Source organism: Mirounga angustirostris, unplaced genomic scaffold (genome assembly GCF_029215605.1).
Source record: "Mirounga angustirostris isolate CCGP_5_RB_7025 unplaced genomic scaffold, mMirAng1.0.hap1 SCAF_9, whole genome shotgun sequence".
Lineage (NCBI taxonomy): Eukaryota > Metazoa > Chordata > Mammalia > Carnivora > Phocidae > Mirounga > Mirounga angustirostris.
In genome coordinates, this window is record NW_026991717.1 from 24,660,627 (window position 1) to 24,680,572 (window position 19,946).

The window sequence follows — 19,946 nt, forward strand, 5'->3', positions numbered from 1 at the left end:
AGGGAGAGGATGTGATCAGGCAGGGGAATAGAAAACACCATATACTAGAGATTTAGGGTATATTTTAATCTGTTAGAAGAAACTATCTCAAAATTTTAAAGAGAGAACAACTTATATATATAAGCCAAAAATATGGGTAACTATTAAGGGATAGAATATGACTCTAAAAATGAAAAATAAAAATGTTTTTTTTTTAAAAAGGGATTGATAAGATGTTGGTTGAAAAAGGGGAAAAGAAAAATTCAAAAAGAAATAAAAAGACAGACAGTTAAAAAAAAAATTAACTTTAGAAGACTAAAGAATCATGGTAAAAAAGCCGTGAATTCTATGTGCAGTAGTCCCCTAGCGCTGGCGTTCTGCCGTTCTCATTGATCGGTAAACTTGGTCTTGGCTGGCTGTTCTCGCTGATCTTCTGGGGAGGGGCCTGTTGCCGTGGTTTCCAAATGTCTCTGCTGGAGGTGGAATTGCCCCGCCCTTTCCCCCTCCAGGCTAAGTAATCTGCTCGGGTTTGCTCTCCAGAGCTTTTGTTCCCTGCGAGCTTCCTGTACAGCTTTGGAGGCGGAGAGTGAAAATGGCGGCCTCCCAATCTCTGCCCCGGAGGAGCCAAGAACTCGGGGCCCTGCTCCTCAGTGAGCCCCCAGAGAAAAGCCGTCAGTTACTCCCGTCTCCCCAGTCTCCGGCCGCACTCCGTGCTCGCCCGGCCTGTGACCGCGCGTTTCTATCTCTGGCACCCGACCCCAGGTGTTGTCTCCAAACCCAGCAGATCCCTGCAGTGCACTCCCGTGCGGCTCCTCCCAGGGGAGGAAGGTTAGTCTCCCCGGATCTACCGCTTGTTGGGTCCCTGCTGGAGGAGCAGTGGCCCGACTGTGCTGCGGATCACGGTTTATGGCAACCCCAAGCTGAGAGCCCGCGCCTGGGCTCCGCCTCTGCAGCCTGCTTCCCTGCTCCGTTACCTGGGAGCTCTGTCACACTCAGGCACCCCCGGTCTTTCTGTGACCCCGAGGGTCCTGAGACCACACTGTCCCGGAGGGTTCCACCCCCCGCTTAGCCACCCGAGTGACGTCCCTCAGCGGAGCAGACTTTTAAAAGTTCCGATTTTGTGCTCCAAGGTTCTATCACTTGCCAGAAGCGGCTGACGGAGGCCCCTCCCCCGCCGTCTATCCTCCCAAATATTGCCTCGGATTCACTTCTCTGCACGTCCTACCTTCCAGAAAGTGGTCGCTTTTCTGATGAGAGAGTTGTTGCTCTTCTTTTCTTCGATCTCCTGTTGAGTTTGTAGGTGTTCAGAATGGTTTGATCCCTACCCAGCTGAATTCCTGAGAGGAGACGAAATCCAGGTCTCCTACTCCTCCACCATCTTGCTCCGCCCCCCCAATAGTAAGGGATTTAAACACCCCACTTACATCAATGAACAGATATCTAAGTAGAAAATCATCAAGGAAACAATGGTTTTGAATGTGGACCAAATAGACTTACCATATATATTCAGAACATTCCACCCCAAAGCGGCAGAATACACATTCTTTTCAGATGCACATGGGACATTCTCCAGGATAGGTTACATGCTAGTTCATAAATCAGGTCTCAACAAGAACAAAATGACTGAGATCATACCATGCATATTTTCATATGTTTCATATGATGCTATGAAACATGAACTGAACCACAAGAAAAAAACTGGAGAAGACTGCAAATACATGAAGGTTAAGCAAAATGCTACTAAACAACAAATTGATCAACAAGGAAATCAAAGAAGAAAAAATACATGGAAACAAATGAAAATGAAATCACAACAGTCCAAAATCTTTGTGATGCAGCAAAAGTGGTCTTAAAAAGACATAGATAACAATTCAGGCCTACATTAAGAAGCAAGAAAAATATCAAATAAAAAACCTAACCTCACACCTAAAGGAGCTCAAAAAGAATTTTTTTAAAGCCTAAAACCAGCAGAAGGGAAATAATAAAGACCAGAGCAGAAATAAATGATATAGAAACTAAAAAAACAACAGATCAGTGAAACCTGGAGAAGGTTCTTTGAAAAAAAAATAATAAATTAAACTCTTAGACTTATCAAAGACAAAAGCAAATGGACACAAGAAGTAAAATCACAAATGAGAGAGGAGAAATAACCAACACCACAGAAACATAAACAATTATAAAAGGATATTATATAAAACTACATGGCAACAAGTTGGACAAACTGGAAGAAATGGATAAATTCCTAGAAACATATAAACCACCAAAACTGAAACAGGAAGAAATAGAAAACCTTAACAGATGGATAACCAGCAAAAAAATTGGACCAGTAATCAGTACTCTCCCAATAAACAAAGTTCACAGCCATGTGTCTTCACAGTTTAATTCTATGGAACATTTAAGGAAGAGTTAATATGTATTCTTCTCAAAATATTTAAAAAAATAGAAATGGAAGGAAAACTTCAAAATTCATTCTATGAGGCCAACATTACACTGATAACAAAACCAGATAAAGATTCCATTAAAAACCAGAACTACAGGCCAATATCATTGGTAAACATGGAGGCAAGAATTCTAAGTAAAATATTAGCAAATCGAATCCAACAATACATTAAAAGAATCATTTGAGATAAGCAAGTGTGATTTATGCCTGGGCTGCAAGAGTGGATCACTATTCACAAATCAATCAACATGATACGCCACATTAATAAAAGAAAGGATAACAACCATATGATCTCAGTAGATGCAGAAAAAGCTTTTGGCAAAGTACAACATCCATTCTTGATTAAAAAAAAAAAAAAAAAACCTCAACAAAGTAGAGTTAGAGGGAACATACCTCAACATAATAAAGTCCATAAATGAAAAACCCGCTGGTAAGATCCTCAATGGGGAGGGCGCCTGGGTGGCTCAGTTGGTTAAGCGACTGCCTTCAGCTCAGGTCATGATCCCAGGGTCCTGGGATCGAGTCCCGCATCGGGCTCCCTGCTCTGCGGGGAGCCTGCTTCTCCCTCTCCCACTCCCCCTGCTTGTGTTCCCTCTCTCGCTGTGTCTCTCTCTGTCAAATAAATAAATAAAATCTTAAAAAAAAAAAAAGATCCTCAATGGGGAATAATTGAGAGCTTTAATCTATGATCAGGAACAAGGCAAGGATATCCAGTCTCACCACTGTTATGAAACATAATACTGGAAGCAATCAGAAAACAAAAAGAAATAAAAGGCATCCAAGTCACCAAGGAAGAAGTAAAACTTTCAATATTTGCAGATGACATGATACTCTATATAGAAATTCCAAAACTCCACCAAAAAAATTGCTATTATTGATACACAAATTCAGTAAAGTCACAGGATACAAAATCAATGTACAGAAATCTGTTGCCTTACTATACACGAATAATAAACAGCAGAAAGAGAAATCAATGAATCCATCCCATCTACAACTGTACCAAAAATCATAAGAATAAACCCAACCAAAGAGGTAAAATATGCGTACTCTGAAAACTATAAACCACTGATGAAAGAAATTGACAATGACACAAAGAAATGGAAAAACATTCCATGCTCATGGTTTAGAAGAATAAATATTTTTAAATTGTCTATATTACCCAAAGGAATCTGCACATTTAATGCAATCACCATCAAAATATGACCAGCAGTTTTCACAGAGTTAGAAAAAGAATCCTAACACCCAGTTACCCCCTCCCCCCACACCTCCCCTCCAGCAATCCACACTGATTATAATGAGCGCTGGGTGTTATATGAAACTGATGAATCACCAAACTCTATGTCAGAAACTAATAATACACTATATGTTAATTAAATTGATTTTAAATTTTAAAAAAGGAAAAGAATCCTAAAATTTGTATGGAACCACAAAAGACCTTGACTAGCCAAACCAATCTTGAAAATGAAAAGCAAAGCTGGTGGCATCACAATTCTGGACTTCAAGTTATATGACAAAGCTGTAGTGATCAAGACAGTATGGTTCTGGCACAAAAACAGACACATAGATCAATGGAACAGAATAGAGAGCCCAGAAATGAACCCTCAATTCTATGGTCAACTAATCTTCGACAAAGTAGGAATGAATATCCAATGAAAAAAAGACAGTCTCTTCAACAAATGGTGTTGGGAAAACTGGACAGCCACATGCAGAAGAATGAAACTGAACCACTTTCTTACACCACACACAAAAATAAAATCAAAATGGATGAAAAACCTAAATGTGAGACAGGAAACCAAAATCCTAAAGGAGAACACAGGCAGAAACCTCTTTGACATTGGCTATAGCAACTTCTGACTAGATATGCCTCTGGAGAAGGGGGAAACAAAAGCAAAAATAAACTGTTGGGACTTCATCAAGTTAAAATGCTTCTACACAGCATAGGAAACAATTAACAAAACTAAAGGCAACCTACAGAATGGGAGAAGATATTTGCAAATGACCTATCTGATAAGGGGTTTATATTCAAAATCTACAAAGAACTTATCAAACTCAACATACAAAAAAAAAAAATCCAGTTAAGAAACAGAAATCATGAATAGACACTTTTCCAAAAAAGACATGCAGATGACTAACAGACAAATGAAAAGATGTTCATCATCATTCATCATCAGGGAAATACAAATCAAAACCACAATGAGCTACCACCTCACGTCTGTCAGAATGGCTAAAATTAATAACACAGGAAATAATAGATGTCGGCAAGGATGCAGAGAAAGGGGAACCCTCTTACACTGTTGGTGGGAATGCAAACTGGTGCAGACACTCTGGAAAACAGTATGAGGTTCCTCAAAATGTTCAGAATAGAAGTACCATATGACCCAGCAATTGCACTGTCTTAGAGAAAGACAAATACCATATGATTTCACTCGTATGTGCTATTTAAGAAACCAAACAGATAACCATTTGCAAAGGAGAAAAAAAGAGAGAAGGAAGCATGCCATAAAAGAATCTTAATGATAGAGAACAAACTGAGGGTTGATGGAGGGACGTGGGTGGGGGAAGGGTTAAATGGGTATTAAGGAGGGCATTTGTTATGATGAGCCCTCAGTGTTATATGTAAGTTATGAATCATTAATGTTACTCCTGAGACCAATATTACACTATATATTAACTAACTAGAATTTAAAAAAAAAATTATTAACATATAATGTGTTATTTGTTTCAGGGATACAGATCTGTGATTCATCAGTCTTACACAATTCACAGTGCTCCCATAGTACATACACTCCCCAATGTCCATCACCCAGCCACCCCATCCCTCCCACCCCTTTCCAGTCCAGCAATCCTGTTTGTTTCCTGAGATTAAGAGTCTCTTATAGTTTGTCTCCCTCTCTGGTTTCATCTTGTTTCATGTTCCCCTCCCTCCCCCTATGATCCTCTGTCTTGTTTCTCAAATTCCTCATATCAGTGAGATCATATACTTGTCTTTCTCTGATTGACTTATTTTGCTTAGCATAATACCCTCTAGTTCCATCCATGTTGCAAATGGCAAGATTTCATTTTTTTAATGGTGGCATAATATTCCACTGTATATATATACACAATATCTTCTTTATCCGTTCATCTGTTGATGGACATCTAGGCTCTTTCCATAGTTCATTGCTGCTATAAACATTGGGGTTCATGTGCCCCTTCGGATCACTACATTTGTATCTTTGTATATATATACCACCTCTTCTTTATCCATTCATCTGTTGATGGACATCTTGGCTCTTTCCACAGTTTGGTTATTGTGGACATTGCTGCTATAAACATAGGCTATAAACACAACCCTTTCTGATCCCTACTTTTGTATCTTTGGGGTAAATACCCAGTAGTGCAACTGCTGGGTCATAGGGTAGCTCTATTTTCAACTTTTTGAGGAACCTCCATACTGTTTTCCAGAGTGGTTGCACCAGCTTGCATTCCCACCAACAGTAGAGGAAGGTTCCCCTTTCTCCGCATCCTCGCCAACATCTGTCATTTCCTGACTTGTTAATTTTAGCCATTCTTTTTTTTTAAGATTTTATTTTATTTATTTGAGAGAGAGAATGAGAGAGAGAGCACATGAGAAGGGGGAGGGTCAGAGGGAGAAGCAGACCCCCTGCTGAGCAAGGAGCCTGATATGGGACTCAATCCCGGGACTCCAGGATCATGACCTGAACCGAAGGCAGTCGCTTAACCAACTGAGCCACCCAGGCGCCCAATTTTAGCCATTCTGACTGGTGTGTGGTGGTATCTCATTGAAGTTTTGATTTGGATTTCCCCGATGCCATGTGATGTTGAGCACTTTTTCATGTGTCTGTTGGCCATTTGGATGTCTTCTTTGCAGAAATGTCTGTTCATCTCTTCTGCCCATTTCTTGACTGGATTATTTGTTCTTTGAGTGTTGAATTTGATAAATTCTTCATAGATTTTGGATACTAGCCCTTTATCTGGTATGTCATTTGCAAATATCTTCTCCCATTCTGTCGGTTGTCTTCTGGTTTTGTTGACAGTTTCCTTTGCTGTGAAAAAGCTTTTTATCTTGATGAAGTTCCAATAGTTCATTTTTGCCCTTGCTTCCCTTGCCTTTGGCGATGTTTCTAGGAAGAAGTTGTGGCTGAGTCGAAAAGGTTGCTGCCTGTGTTCTCCTCTAGGATTTTGATGGATTCCTGTCTCACATATAGGTCTTTCATCCATTATGAGTCTATTTTTGTGGGTGTAAAGAAATGGTCCAGTTTCATTCTTCTGCATGTGGCTGTCCAATTTTCCCAACACCATTTGTTGAAGAGACTGTCTTTTTTCCATTGGACATTCTTTCCTGCTTTGTCGAAGATTAGTTGACCATAGTGTTGAGGGTCCATTTCTGGGCTCTCTATTCTGTTCCATTGATCTATGTGTCTGTTTTTGTGCCAGAACCATACTGTCTTGATCACTACAGCTTTGTCATATAACTTGAGTCCAGAATTGTGACGCCACCAGCTTTGTTTTCTTTCTCAACATTCCTCTGGCTATTCGGGATCTTTTCTGGTTCCATACAAATTTTAGGATTATTTGTTCCATTTCTCTGAAAAAAGTGGATGGTATTTTGATAGGGATTGCATTAAATGTGTAGATTGCTCTAGGTAGCATAGACATTTTCACAATATTTGTTCTTCCAATCCATGAGTATGGAACGTTTTTCCATTTCTTGTGTCTTCCTCATTTTTTTCATGAGTATTCTATAGTTTTCTGAGCTCAGATCCTTTGCCTCTTCGGTTAGATTTGTTCCTAAGTATCTTATGGTTTTGGGTGCAATTGTAAATGGGATCAACTCCTTAATTTCTCTTTCTTCTGTCTTGTTGTTGGTGTATAGAAATGCAACTGATTTCTGTGCATTGATTTTATATCCTGCCACTTGACTGAATTCCTGTATGAGTTCTAGCAGTTTTGGGGTGGAGTCTTTTGGGTTTTCCACATAAAGTATTATATCATCTGCAAAAAGTGAGAGTTTCACTTCTTCTTTGCCAATTCAGATGCCTTTTATTTCTTTTTGTTGTCTGATTGCTGAGGCTAGGACTTCTAGTACTATGTTGAACAGCAGTGGTGATAGTGGACATCCCTGCCGTATTCCTGACCTTAGAGGAAAACCTCTCAGTTTTTCCCCATTGAGTATGATATTCGCTGTGGGTTTTTCATAGATGGCTTTTATGATATTAAGGTGTGCACCTATCCCTACAATTTGAAGTTTTACTCAAAAAACGATGTTGTATTTTGTTGAATGCTTTTTCTGCATCTATTGAGAGGATCATATAAGGGGCTCACCTTAACTCTTTTTCTCTTATTGTTTCTTTTATTTATGTATTAACTAACTAGAATTTAAATAAAAATTTGAAACTACAAAAAAGCGACCTATCTAGTAAGAAGTTGCTACAGACAATGTCAAAGGGGTTAGTGCCTGTGTTCTCTAGGATTTTAATGCTTTCCTGCCTCACATCTAGGTCTTTCACACAAATTGAATTTATTTTTGTGTATGGTGTAAGAAAGTGGCCAGGTTTCATTCTTTTGCATGTTGCTGTCCGATTTTCCCAACACCATTTGTTGAAGAGACCATCTTTTCCCATCTTTTTCATATTTGTTCTTCCAATCCATGAGCATGGAATTTTTTTTTTTTCCATTTGTTTGTGTCTTCCTCAGTTTCTTTCAGAAGTGTCTATAGTTTTCAGGGTACATATCTTTTACTTCCTTGGTTTATTCCTAGGTATCTTATTGTTTGTTTTTGGTGCAATTGCAAATGGGATCAATTCCTTGGTTTCTTTTCCTGCTGCTTCATTATTGGTGTATAGAAATGCAACAGATTTCTGTACATTGATTTTGCATCCTTTGACTTTACTAAATTCATGTATCAGTTCTAGTAGGTTTTTGGCTTTCAGGTTTTCTATATAAAGTATCATGTCATCTGCAAATACTGAATCTTTTACTTCTTCTTTGCCAATTTGAATGCCTTTTATTTCTTTTTGTTGTCTGATTGCTGAGGCTATGATTTCCAATACTATGTTACATAACAATGGTGAAAGTGAACATCCATCTTGCTCCTGACCATAGAGGAAAAGCTCTGTTTTTCCCCATTGAAATTATATTAGTTGTGGGTCTTCCATTTATGGACTTTATGATGTTGAGGTATGTCCAGGATTCCTACTTTGTTGAGGGTTTTTACAAGAATGGATGCTGTATTTTGTCAAATGTTGTTTCTGCATTTATTGAGAGGATCATAGGGCTCTTTTACTTTCTTTTTGAATGTGATGTTTCACATTGACTGATTTGCAAATATTGAACCACCCTAGAACCCAGGAATAAATCCCATTTAATCGTAGTGAATAATTTTTTTAAAGATTTTATTCATTTATTTATTTTGAGAGAGAGAGAGAGCAGGGGGCGAGCAGAGGGGAGGGAGAGGAAAAGGAAGGGGGAAAGAATCCCAAGCAGACTCCATGGTGAGTGCAGAGCCCAGCATGGGGCTTGATCTCATGACTCTGAGATCATGACCTGAGCCAAAACCAAGAATCAGATGCTTAACCAACTGAGCCACCCAGGTGCCATGGTGAGTAATTTGTTTAATGTACTGTTGGGTTTGATTTGCTGGTATCGTGTTGAGATTTTTTGCATCCATGTTCATCAGATATTGTTCTATAATTCTCTTTTTTTGTGGGGTCTCAGTTTTGGAATCAAGGTAATTCTGGCCTCATAGAATGAGTTTGGAAGTTTTCCTTCCATTTCTATGTCAGAAGAATAGGTATTAATTCTTTAAAGTTTGGTAGAATTCCTCTGGGAAGCCATCCAGCCCTATACTCTTGTTTCTTGGGAGATTTTTTGCTACTGATTTAATTTCATTGCTAGTCATGGGTTTAATAAATTTTCTGAGCCTTGGTATTATCTCCAACATTCATAATCTTATACATGAGTATAGGAGTAGACATATTCATCCCAATTATTATGTTTTTGTGGTGATGGTGGGACATGGATGAGGACTGTTAACATAAAAACAATGGTTTATCAGCCACAGCTGAAAATTCCCATAAATTGGTTGAAAGATTAAAGAAAAACACAATTGTGGTTATTGTTATCTTGTTTTCTAAAAATAAGTTTCATGTGGATTTATTGTTTCATTTTTTTAAGATTTTATTTATTTGTCAGAGAGAGAGAGCACAAACAGGGGTGAGCAGCAGGCAGAGGGAGAAGCAGCCTCCTGACTGAGCAAGGAGCCCAATGCGGGACTCAATCCCAGGACACTGGGATCATGGCCTGAGCCAAAGGCCGACCCTTAACCAGCTGAGTCACCTAGGCATCCCTGTTGTTTCATTTTATCCAAGTTGAAATGCAATGGACCATGTCAAGTGTTGCTGATATGGCTCCTTGATCAAATATGCCAAAAATGATCAATGAGATGCTCTTATTTCAACATGACATCGCCTAATTAGTTTTCCAAAGTCAAGAAACTTATATGCTTTGTCAAACTTTTGTTTGGTGAATTAATGTCAAATAGTCTATGTAATGGGTCATTTTTGCAGAAATGATTATATTGGTCCATTATAGAGAAGCATGCATGAGCCCCATGCGCATGAGAGATGAAGTGCTTTGTTTTGACAGCATTGTTATTCCTGTCTACCTAGATTATGACTCCAGAGGAAGAACCCTGTTGGTCTCACTGTCGCTGGGGCAATCTGTAACATCCAGGAGTCCAACATGCAATACAATGAAACTCCTAATCACCTTGGCTTCATAGTTTCCTGTATCCATCTTTGGTAAGCATAGTTAGGTTCAAGTATACATATGCTTGGGGAATCCTGTGCTGCATCAATTTTGAAACCTCATGTTGTATTGAAAAGATTTGTTTACCTAAAAGTCATGTTCAATGGCATTACACTGAGGCTCACTCTAGGTTTACAATCCTGAGACAGAATTTTAAGGATACTTGTTTTTCTTCTACAGGTATTGTATTTTTTATTTATCAGCAAATCACTTAAAGGAAACTTATAATTTCTAAACCTATCCTCTTCAAATTACACAATAACTCATCCTTTTCATTTTTTTCAATGGTTGATAAGTTCTAATAATTTGACACATTTGGGGCTCACCTTAACTCTTTTTCTCTTATTGTTTCTTTTGGTAAGATGTTTCACAAGATATCCATCATTAAATTGATGAGATGTGTTAGTCTTGGTCATAAATACCTTCCAAGTAGACTTTCAGGCTTATAAAGTTTCAATCTAAGGCAGTTAGATTTACTCATTTGAGTAACTTAAATATCCATATGTTTTCCTACTCAATGTATGACTGAACTACTTGATTTGATCCCAAGAAAATATCTTTAATTTTTACCTGAACTTAGTGTTTTTAACAATGAGGGATTTTTTCATTCTTTGGTATTCAATCCAGTGTGAGATATATATTTGAATATATAAACAAATAGACTAATTTTCATGATTGATGCTATAAGTTTCTAATGATGTTAGGCTGCTTTGGGGTTACTGAAGGTCTCTGACAATGAAAAAAATAATGTAAGATGTGGTAATTTGCTTTGCCCATATATGTTAAGATGGAATCCATTGATAAAGAAACCTGTATATGGGTTTCCTGAGCTAATGAATACAATACATTCAATTCCATGTGCCCTAATATCTGATATCCAAATCCTGAGATTTATGTGGTTTTAAGAGTGTCAGTGCTTTATGAGCATTCATATACAATAAACCATGTCAGATGTTAGTGTTATGACTTTCTTGACTATATAGACAAGGGATGATCAATGAAATTCTCTTGACTCTACATAAAGACACTGGATTGCTTCTCCAAAGTCAAGTGACCTGTAAGTTTCATACTCATTAATTTTTGTTAATCAATGAACTAAACTCTGAAATGAGGTGGGTTTTTTTTTTAGTACTAACATTTTTCTCATTTAATGAAAAACATGCACAACCCATATGCACCAGAGAGAGGTAGTTCTCCCTTTAATAACAGTTCTGGTTTTTGTCCTCTTAGATAATGATATGGAAAAACATTCTGCGGCATGTTGTGACTGGAGCAATTGATATCACCCAAGGATCATGTAATAAGTACACGCTAACTCCAATTCACTTTAGCACCAGGGTTTTAAGACTTGCTGGTAAGGTAATCAGGTCCAGGTTTGTGTATGCATGGGAAGTGTCATGGCTTTTGACAATGATGGGACCTTAAATTGTCTCGAAGAGAAATAACTTAAAAGTTATGCTCAATAGAATTAAACAAGCTAGAATTCAATGACAATTCTGGGACAGATAATAGTAACTCTTTATTTCCCTTCTAGGAGAATTTTATCTTGAATTTGATATAATAAAATTTCATGAATAACTTGTTTGCCCAACATTATCTATGTACCTATAAATAAACAAACATCTCTTATTCCTTAAGCTTTGTTTCAGATATTTGCATTTTCTAAAACTATGGCATTTTCAGATTTCATTTCTTAGCTCTTTTTATCTCATTTTTGTTTCAGTAAGACTTGATTTCAAGAAATATAACATTCCATTATAAGAGATCAGTGGCTTCTTTTGACATACATATTTCATATAAACATTGAACTAGTGAAGATTTACACCTAAGGCAGTTTTATTCACTCAGGAAAACTGAATATCAATATGTTTTTTTTTCTTCTTGATATGATCCTCTTAACAAAATATGTAATTTTTATATGAACTTCAGATAATTGAATGTTGAACAATTGTTTGATTTTTTGTTACCTAGTCCAAAATGCAATATTCATTTAGGTGTAAATAAATGTCTAGAAAAAAATTTGCTCTATTATTATGGGATTCTAATGTTGCTTTGGTTTCTCATAAACTTTCCCATAACTGCAGTACTGTGCTAATAGAGGAGATTGTGAGATTCAGTAATGTGCTTTGCCTCTTAAACTTAAATTGAATAATTTGATGACCAAATTGATACCTATAATACTTAAATTGGATAATTTGATGACTAAACTTTATCTTATGGGTATCATGTGACCCCATTGTTTTCAGAAAAATAAAAATGTATGCTATAAATGATGACAGTTGTTCCTGATATGGACTTTGAAATGACTAAGTTCACCAATTCAGTCATCATGAACCCTATTATGGGTTCTTCTCAGTGAGTTAATGACCTACTTGATGACATCTTCTTCAAAAATGTTTATTGTTTACTGAAATTTTATTTAAATAATGGAACATTTTTACTCATGTTTACTCTATGGTATGACATGTGATATTACAGGGTATCCAATGTCAAGAAAACTGTATGCTTTGTCTTAATGTTGATGAATCAATTATTTAGAGCCTTAGTAATGTGTCTTTGTGATGGTATAAACCATCTCTCCACTAATAAATAGTATGTATAAGCCATACACACACATATTTCTGATTTTGAACTACTATCTTACTTCTATCTTCCTAGATAAGGACTATTGAGGAAGAGCACTCTTTGGCATGTTACACTGAGACAAGTGCTACCATCCAAGTATAGTATAGTGAATCTAAGTGGTCTCCTGTCCCTTTTGAATTACAGTTTAAGGATGCCATTCTGGTGTTTACAAGACAAAAGTAGATGTGTATGTGAAAAGTGTCTTGAGGAGATGTAATGATGTAAAAATTATGCTCAGTAGTATTATTCTAAGGCCCAAAAGAAGTGACAATCCTTGCAACAAGGTGTAAGCAGTCATTAAAATTTTCTGGGGTATTCTATTCAGGAATTTGTAGAAAGAAACCCTTTTGGGGAATCCTGTTTTATCCATCTTTATCTGTTTCTAAGATAAGTTTTTAAAACAATTTTTTATTTTAGTGTCTATATTCTTAATATTTATACATTGTTAGAGTTGATATCTTGGTTTATTTTTTCCTCAGCATGGGCTTCAGAATATCCAACCAGCAAGAGATGTGCCATTCCATGGAAAAGATGTAAGTTCTACCTTTGGTGATTAAAAAATTGCAAATAGGCCATTTGACTAGTGGTCTGCCCTTTAAAATAATTAAATCCACTCATTCATGCAAAATGAGTAAATAATACCTATTCTTCCCAATGAGTGACTGATTTGCTTAATGGGATGCTCATTAAAGACTTACTTTTAAATCCTAACTGTGTTTTAGAGATGAAAAGTTTTGTAATTTATTACAATCATCTCTTTAGTAAAATATTCATTTGCTATAAATGCACAAATAAATGATTTATTTATATTATTCTATTTTTTGGTTGCTATGGTATTATGATGTTTGTGGATCATTCAGATACTAATCACAGCTGAAAGATTTTTGGCAATTATGGGAAATAGTTTGAGATTCATGTGCAGTTTGCCTTTGATTTGTGAAATTGAATACAATTACAGGTGGTCTGAAATCTTATTTCCATATTCTGAGTTTCATGTGGTTTTATTACATTTATTGTAAAAGAATGTATATGCTATGTATGATGCCAGTTGTTACTGATATGGGTCTCTGTATATTTAGTGAAAAGATGGTAATGAGAAGCTTTTGTTTCTGTCAGATAATAATTTCTTCTCAGATTTTCAACATAAATCTATATTCTTGGTTCTTAACATATGTGGCTAATTATTGGTCCACAGCTTAAGTTATGGGTCATATTTTGTGTAGCAAATATATCAATCATATAGAAATTAAAGACCAAGCAGGGAGTGCCTGGGTGGCTCAGTCAGTTAAGCATCTGCTTTCAGTTCAGGTCAGGATCTCAGGGTCCTAGGATCAAGCCCCATATCAGGCTCCTCACTCAGCAGGGAGCCTGCTTCTCCCTCTCCCACTGAGCCTCCCCCTCACCCCGCCCCCTGCACATGCTCTCGCTCCCTCTCTCTCTCATGTACTCACTCTCTCAAATAAATAAATAAAATCTTTTAAAAAAGAAAGACCAAGCAGGAGCCATACACACATAAAAGATGTAATTCTTCTTTTTAACTATAGTTCCACTCTTGTCCTCTTAGAGAAATACTACCAACAAGGAACACTCTTTGCCCTGTTGTCCATGGGGCAGTTTATACCACCCTAGTGTCTGCATTTAATCCACTTTAGCACTAGTGTTTAAGGAAGCTATCTCTGGTAATTATATTAAGTCTAACTGTACGTATGCATACAAATGTGATGGCTTGGGTCAATAATGAGTTAATGTCTTGAACAGAAGTGAAAACACAAAAATCAAGCTCAGTTGGATTATGCTGAAGCCCAGCATAGGTAACAATCATGTGACAAGAAGTTTGGATTCCTTAGTTTCCTTTGATAGGATTGTAATTTGGGACCTCATTAAAATCTCTGTGTGAAGCTTCTTTGTACATTTCTATCTATGCATTACTAAGTGAACTATAAATTCTGATTGTTTATGTGTTAAATATCTATAATTCCTCTTTTTTGACATTTGGTACTGAGACCTTGGTTCTTCTTTCATTGAGTTTTTCAGTAAATCTTACTAGCACTATCCTATTTATTACAAGTCAGTGGTGCCTTTGCTAACTGAAAAATCCAAAGAGACTATTAGGCTAGTGAAGACTCACTTCTATAACAATTAGACTTACTCATTCCGGAAACATGAACAGCATTATAGATCATTTTTCTCAATGATAAATTAACATATCTGATGCTATCCTTATTTAAAAAAAAAAATCTTTACTTTTTACCTGAAATTGAGTTAATTGAATGCTGAAAATGTTATGATACATTGGAATTATGTTCAATCCACTATATTCAGTAGGGTTTAAATACACAAATAGGGGCGCCTGGGTGGCTCAGTTGGTTGGGCGACTGCCTTCGGCTCAGGTCATGATCCTGGAGTCCTGGGATCAAGTCCCGCATCGGGCTCCCCCTGCTCAGTGGGGAGTCTGCTTCTCCCTCTGACCCTCCTCCCTCTCATGCTCTCTGTCTCTCATTCTCTCTGTCTCAAATAAATAAATAAAATCTTTAAAAAAAATACACAAATAGACCAACAATTTCTTTTCTATAATATTAGTACAGTATTTAAGAGCACTGGATTATTCTTTTATCTCTGATTAACTTCTCATAACTTAAGGACCCTCATAATTAGGGTAAGAATGTAACTTTCAGTAATATATGTGCCCAGGTTGAAATTGGATAAAATAATGAATAACCTTGTACTTGATTTTCACATTGGGCCTTTTTGTAAGTCCTGCTGGCAAGAGATATACCAACCCATTATTTATAGATAACTGGCTGCCTTTGCTGAAAGACAAATTCCAAATAAATAATTGGAAGATTGAAAAATCACTTTTAAGACAAATAGGTTTACTCATTTAAACAAGGTGAGCATCATTGTGTTTTTTTTCCTCAGTAAGAGGTTTACCTGCTTGCTGTGATTCTCACAAGAAAATTTATATTTTTAATCTGAATTTGATTTGATTGAAACTTGATAAATTTTGTGATTCATTGATTCCATAATCAATGTGCAAATCCATTTGGTTCTGAATACATAAGAAGACCATTTTCCCCTATAATCTCATTAAGAAATTGTAATGGTGTAGGGATGTGTTTAGCCATTGATGAACTTGTTATAACAGAAAGAGTCCAACAATTAGGGTGAGAATGTAAGATTCAGTAATATGCCTATCCCATGAAACTTGAAATGGAATAAAGTGATGAGCAACCTGATACTTGCTTTTCATCTACTGACTGCATGTGGTTCCATTTTTATCAAAATAATGAAAGAAGATGCTGTGAATAATGTCAGTTATTACTAATAAGGCCTTCAAGTAGACTTGGTTTATGAACAAAATCAACATGAATTGCATTATAGGTTCTTTGTAATGGTATGCCTGATAGACCTATTTGATGAGATTCTTACAATAAAAGCTTAATTTCTTTTTACAAAACTAGATTGGTATAATGTTGAGAAGTTTTGTGATTCATTCATATCATCTTTACAGTGTGATATTCTCTTTGTCCAAATACAGGAATAGGCATATTTATCCTTATTATATTATGTTCGAGTTGTTATGATTTTGTGTTATTTGGGGTTACTTATGACAAGTTATAACATAAAGAAAATAGGATTGTAGTCACCACCTTGAAATTCAGGTATATGCACTGCCTTTAATTTATTATGAGTTGTCTGATATCTGATATCCATATCCTGAATTTCATGTGGCTCATCAAGTGTACACACTTAAGGTTGATACCAGTTGTTATTGATATTGCTTCCTGGATATGTAGAGAAGAGGTAACTAATAGTAAGATCTTGTTTCTGCATGGAACCACCTGAGAAGTTCTCCAAAATATAAAACCTACATGTTTGCCTTTGTGGTGTTTGATGAATCAATGGTCTAGAGCTCATGTAATGGGTCATTTTTTGACAACTCGTGTCTCTCCATTAAGTTATAATACACATGGATCATATAAAATGAGAGATTTAATTCCAATTTTGAACTACAGTCCTGTCTCTGTTCTCTTAGATAAGAACTACTGAATAAATACTCTTTTAGTCTACTGCCTCTAGAGAAACTTGACAGCACCCAAGTTTCTCACATTGAATATGCCTAAACTTTAATCTGCTCTAATATGAAGGTTTAAGGTTGTGATCCTTGATGAGCCTTTTCAATTCCAAGGGGCATATGCATGGGGAATGCTATGAGTTGGGTCAATTATATGTTCATATTACTTTGAGAAGACATAATAGATTATAAACCATGTTTATTAAAAGCCATGGACCATGGTAGGTAACAACGGTTTTTGCTAAGATTGTGCTTTCTTTAGGTTTGTTCTGAGACAATTTTATTTTGGGTTTGAGATTGTCAAATCCTGGTGAGAAGTTTATTTTGGTAATCTATATCTATTCTCATCTAAGAGAATATTACTTTTAGAATAGTTGATCTGATCTTAGTGTTCTATAAATCTTAATTCTCCTGTTACTTTGAGGCTGATACTTTAGTTATTATTCTTCAAGTTGCATTTTGGAATGCTGAATATCATGAGATGCATCACCCCATAAAATAGATGTGAGTATCTGTCTTTGGTGACTGAGAAATTCCAAGTATGCCAAGTATGTGACCAGTGAACTTGGCCTTTAAGATAACTGGTTTTGGGGAAAAAAATGAAAAAAAAAAAAGAAGAAGAAAAAAAAAGATGGCTCAGTTGGTTGAGCATTTGACTCTTGACTTCAGCTCAGGTCATGATCTCAGGGTTGTGAGATTGAGCCCCGGCATCAGGCTCAGGGTAAGCAGGTAGTCTGCTGCTCTCCCTCTCCCTCTTCCCCTCCCCCCACTCCTGCTCACTCACTCACTCTCTCTCTCAAATAAATAAATATTTTTAAAAAGATAATTGCTTTCATTCATTCTGGCACATAAATATCATTAGTGTTCTCCTCAATTAGTGATTGGCCTACCTAATGGGATCCTTATAGCAATATCTTCACTCTACCAGAGCTTTCTTTGATTTGATATTATGTTTTGTGATTCATTGGTATTGCCCTAATGGTATGATATTTATTGAAGTCTAAAGGCAGTAGTGAAAAAATTCATGCTTATTACATTATTTCAGTTATGATATTATGTATTATTGAAGACCTACTCATAACCAAGTGACAGAAACAATTGTGGCCAAGCGTTTGAGATTTATGTATATGTTTTACCCCTGATACACGAAATTTAAATAAATGAATGTGCAGTCTTATATCTGATTCCCAGTTCAAGAATTTATGTATTTAAATTATTCTCATTTCAAAGTAATGGGTATGCTCTGGAAGAAGCCACTGCTTTCTGATATGGCTTGCTGAATATATAACCAAGGGATTATCAATGAGGTTTTCATTTCTGTATAAAACAACTCAACAGGTTCTTCAAGGAGAAGAAACCAGTATATTTTACTCTTATTGTGTTTGTTGAGTAAGTTATCTACAGCCTAATTAATGGTGCCTCTTGTATTGCTATATCTCTCTTGTAGAAATAAAAGAATGTCATGCATACACTATATACACATGAGAGGTATTTTTCTAATCTTTAATTTCTGTCCTACTCCTATTGCCTTAGGTAAAGAGTACTGAAGAAGAGGACCTTTTGGCCTGTTGTCCTTGACTCACTTTTTCAATTCATCCTGAACTCAATGTGCCTGACTACAGTCCACTTCTGCACTACGAATGAAGATTTCCATTCCTGGTAAGAGTTTTCAGGAACAAGGAGATGTATATTTGTGGGAAGCCATATCTTGGGTAATAATAAAATCTAATCTTGTCTTCAGTAGGTTCTTAACATCTGATCTTAAGTGACAGACATTTTCCAAATATTTAGGCCTGATTTCTGAATTCTCTGCCATTATTGGAGCTAATGTTTTGGTGGCTTTATTATTTTTTTCATTATGCATTTCTGGGTGCCTGGTTTGTAGGAGATATCCTAGTCTATGATTTTATGTGGGTGACTGCTTGTGGTGGCTATAAATTTCTAAATAGACCACTGGACTAATGAAAACAGGGCTCGAAGATAGTTTTATTCCATCAAGAAACATGAATATCACAATGGGTTTTCTTCTCTTTAATGTGGTCTACATCACAAAATCCTTATGAGAAAATTTTCGCTTTTTTTCTGAATTTGCTTAAAATTGAAACTTGAGTTTTGTGATTGTCTTGCAACATATTTATTATAGCTTAAAATCATGTGTAGACAAATTCATTCCTGTTATATTTCAGGATGGTTATAGTGTTGTGATATGTTTTGATCATTAATAAACTACTTACAACTAAAAGACCCAGGCATTTGTGGTCTCAAGTTTGAGATTCTGATATATACTTTGCCTATGATATGTGATCTTGAATAAATTACATGCAGTCTGATGTCTGTTTCAATTTAAATCTGATATTTACATTAGTTCACATCTTTCTTTACAAAGGATAGTACACACTTTGATTAATCATTATTGTTCTTGATATTTCATCCTTGAAGATATATCCAAAGAATTGTCAAATTCTGTCTGATTTGTTATATCCATATTTGAGTCTAGAGTCTAAGTATGGTGGCGTTTTTAGAGTAAGAATAAAGTTCCTTGTGTAATGGAATAGTTCAAATGAGCAAAACATATATGAGAAATGTAGTTCTCACCCTTGATGACTAATACTGTCAAAATGAGCACTGGGTGTTATACACAACTAATGAATCATTGAACACTACATCAAAAACTAATGATGTACTATATGTTGGCTAATTGAACTTAATAAAAAAATAAAATAGAAAAAAATTAATAATAATTTAAAAGTGATTTCTCAAGATCCTCAAGGACACTGTAACTACCCAGTAATTCATGCCCCAGTCTCCAGTTAACTTTGACACCAGGGTTCAAAGTCACCATATCTTGTAAAAGTTTTATGGCTGTATGTGTACATAGTTTGATATCTTGAATTAGTGAGAGCTTTTATTTTCTTTTTTCCAACTTTATTGAGGAATAATTGACAACTATAATTACATATAACTAAGGTGTACATGATGATTTCATGTATTATACATTATGAAACCACTACTAAGATC

The 19,946-nt window shown here is 36.1% G+C and overlaps 1 non-coding gene and 3 pseudogenes across 1 annotated transcript; all 4 read left to right on the forward strand.

Moving 5' to 3' along the window:
• Nucleotides 1-10,270: 10,270 nt before the first annotated feature.
• LOC123862670 (small nucleolar RNA SNORD115) lies at nt 10,271-10,351 on the forward strand. Its single transcript, XR_006795353.1, has one exon. It is a non-coding gene; the product is annotated as a small nucleolar RNA SNORD115 (small nucleolar RNA).
• Nucleotides 10,352-11,638: 1,287 nt separating this feature from the next.
• LOC123862673 (small nucleolar RNA SNORD115) lies at nt 11,639-11,702 on the forward strand (annotated as a pseudogene).
• Nucleotides 11,703-13,038: 1,336 nt separating this feature from the next.
• LOC123862672 (small nucleolar RNA SNORD115) lies at nt 13,039-13,110 on the forward strand (annotated as a pseudogene).
• A 1,471-nt stretch (nt 13,111-14,581) lies between these two features.
• LOC123862668 (small nucleolar RNA SNORD115) lies at nt 14,582-14,657 on the forward strand (annotated as a pseudogene).
• Nucleotides 14,658-19,946: the final 5,289 nt, after the last annotated feature.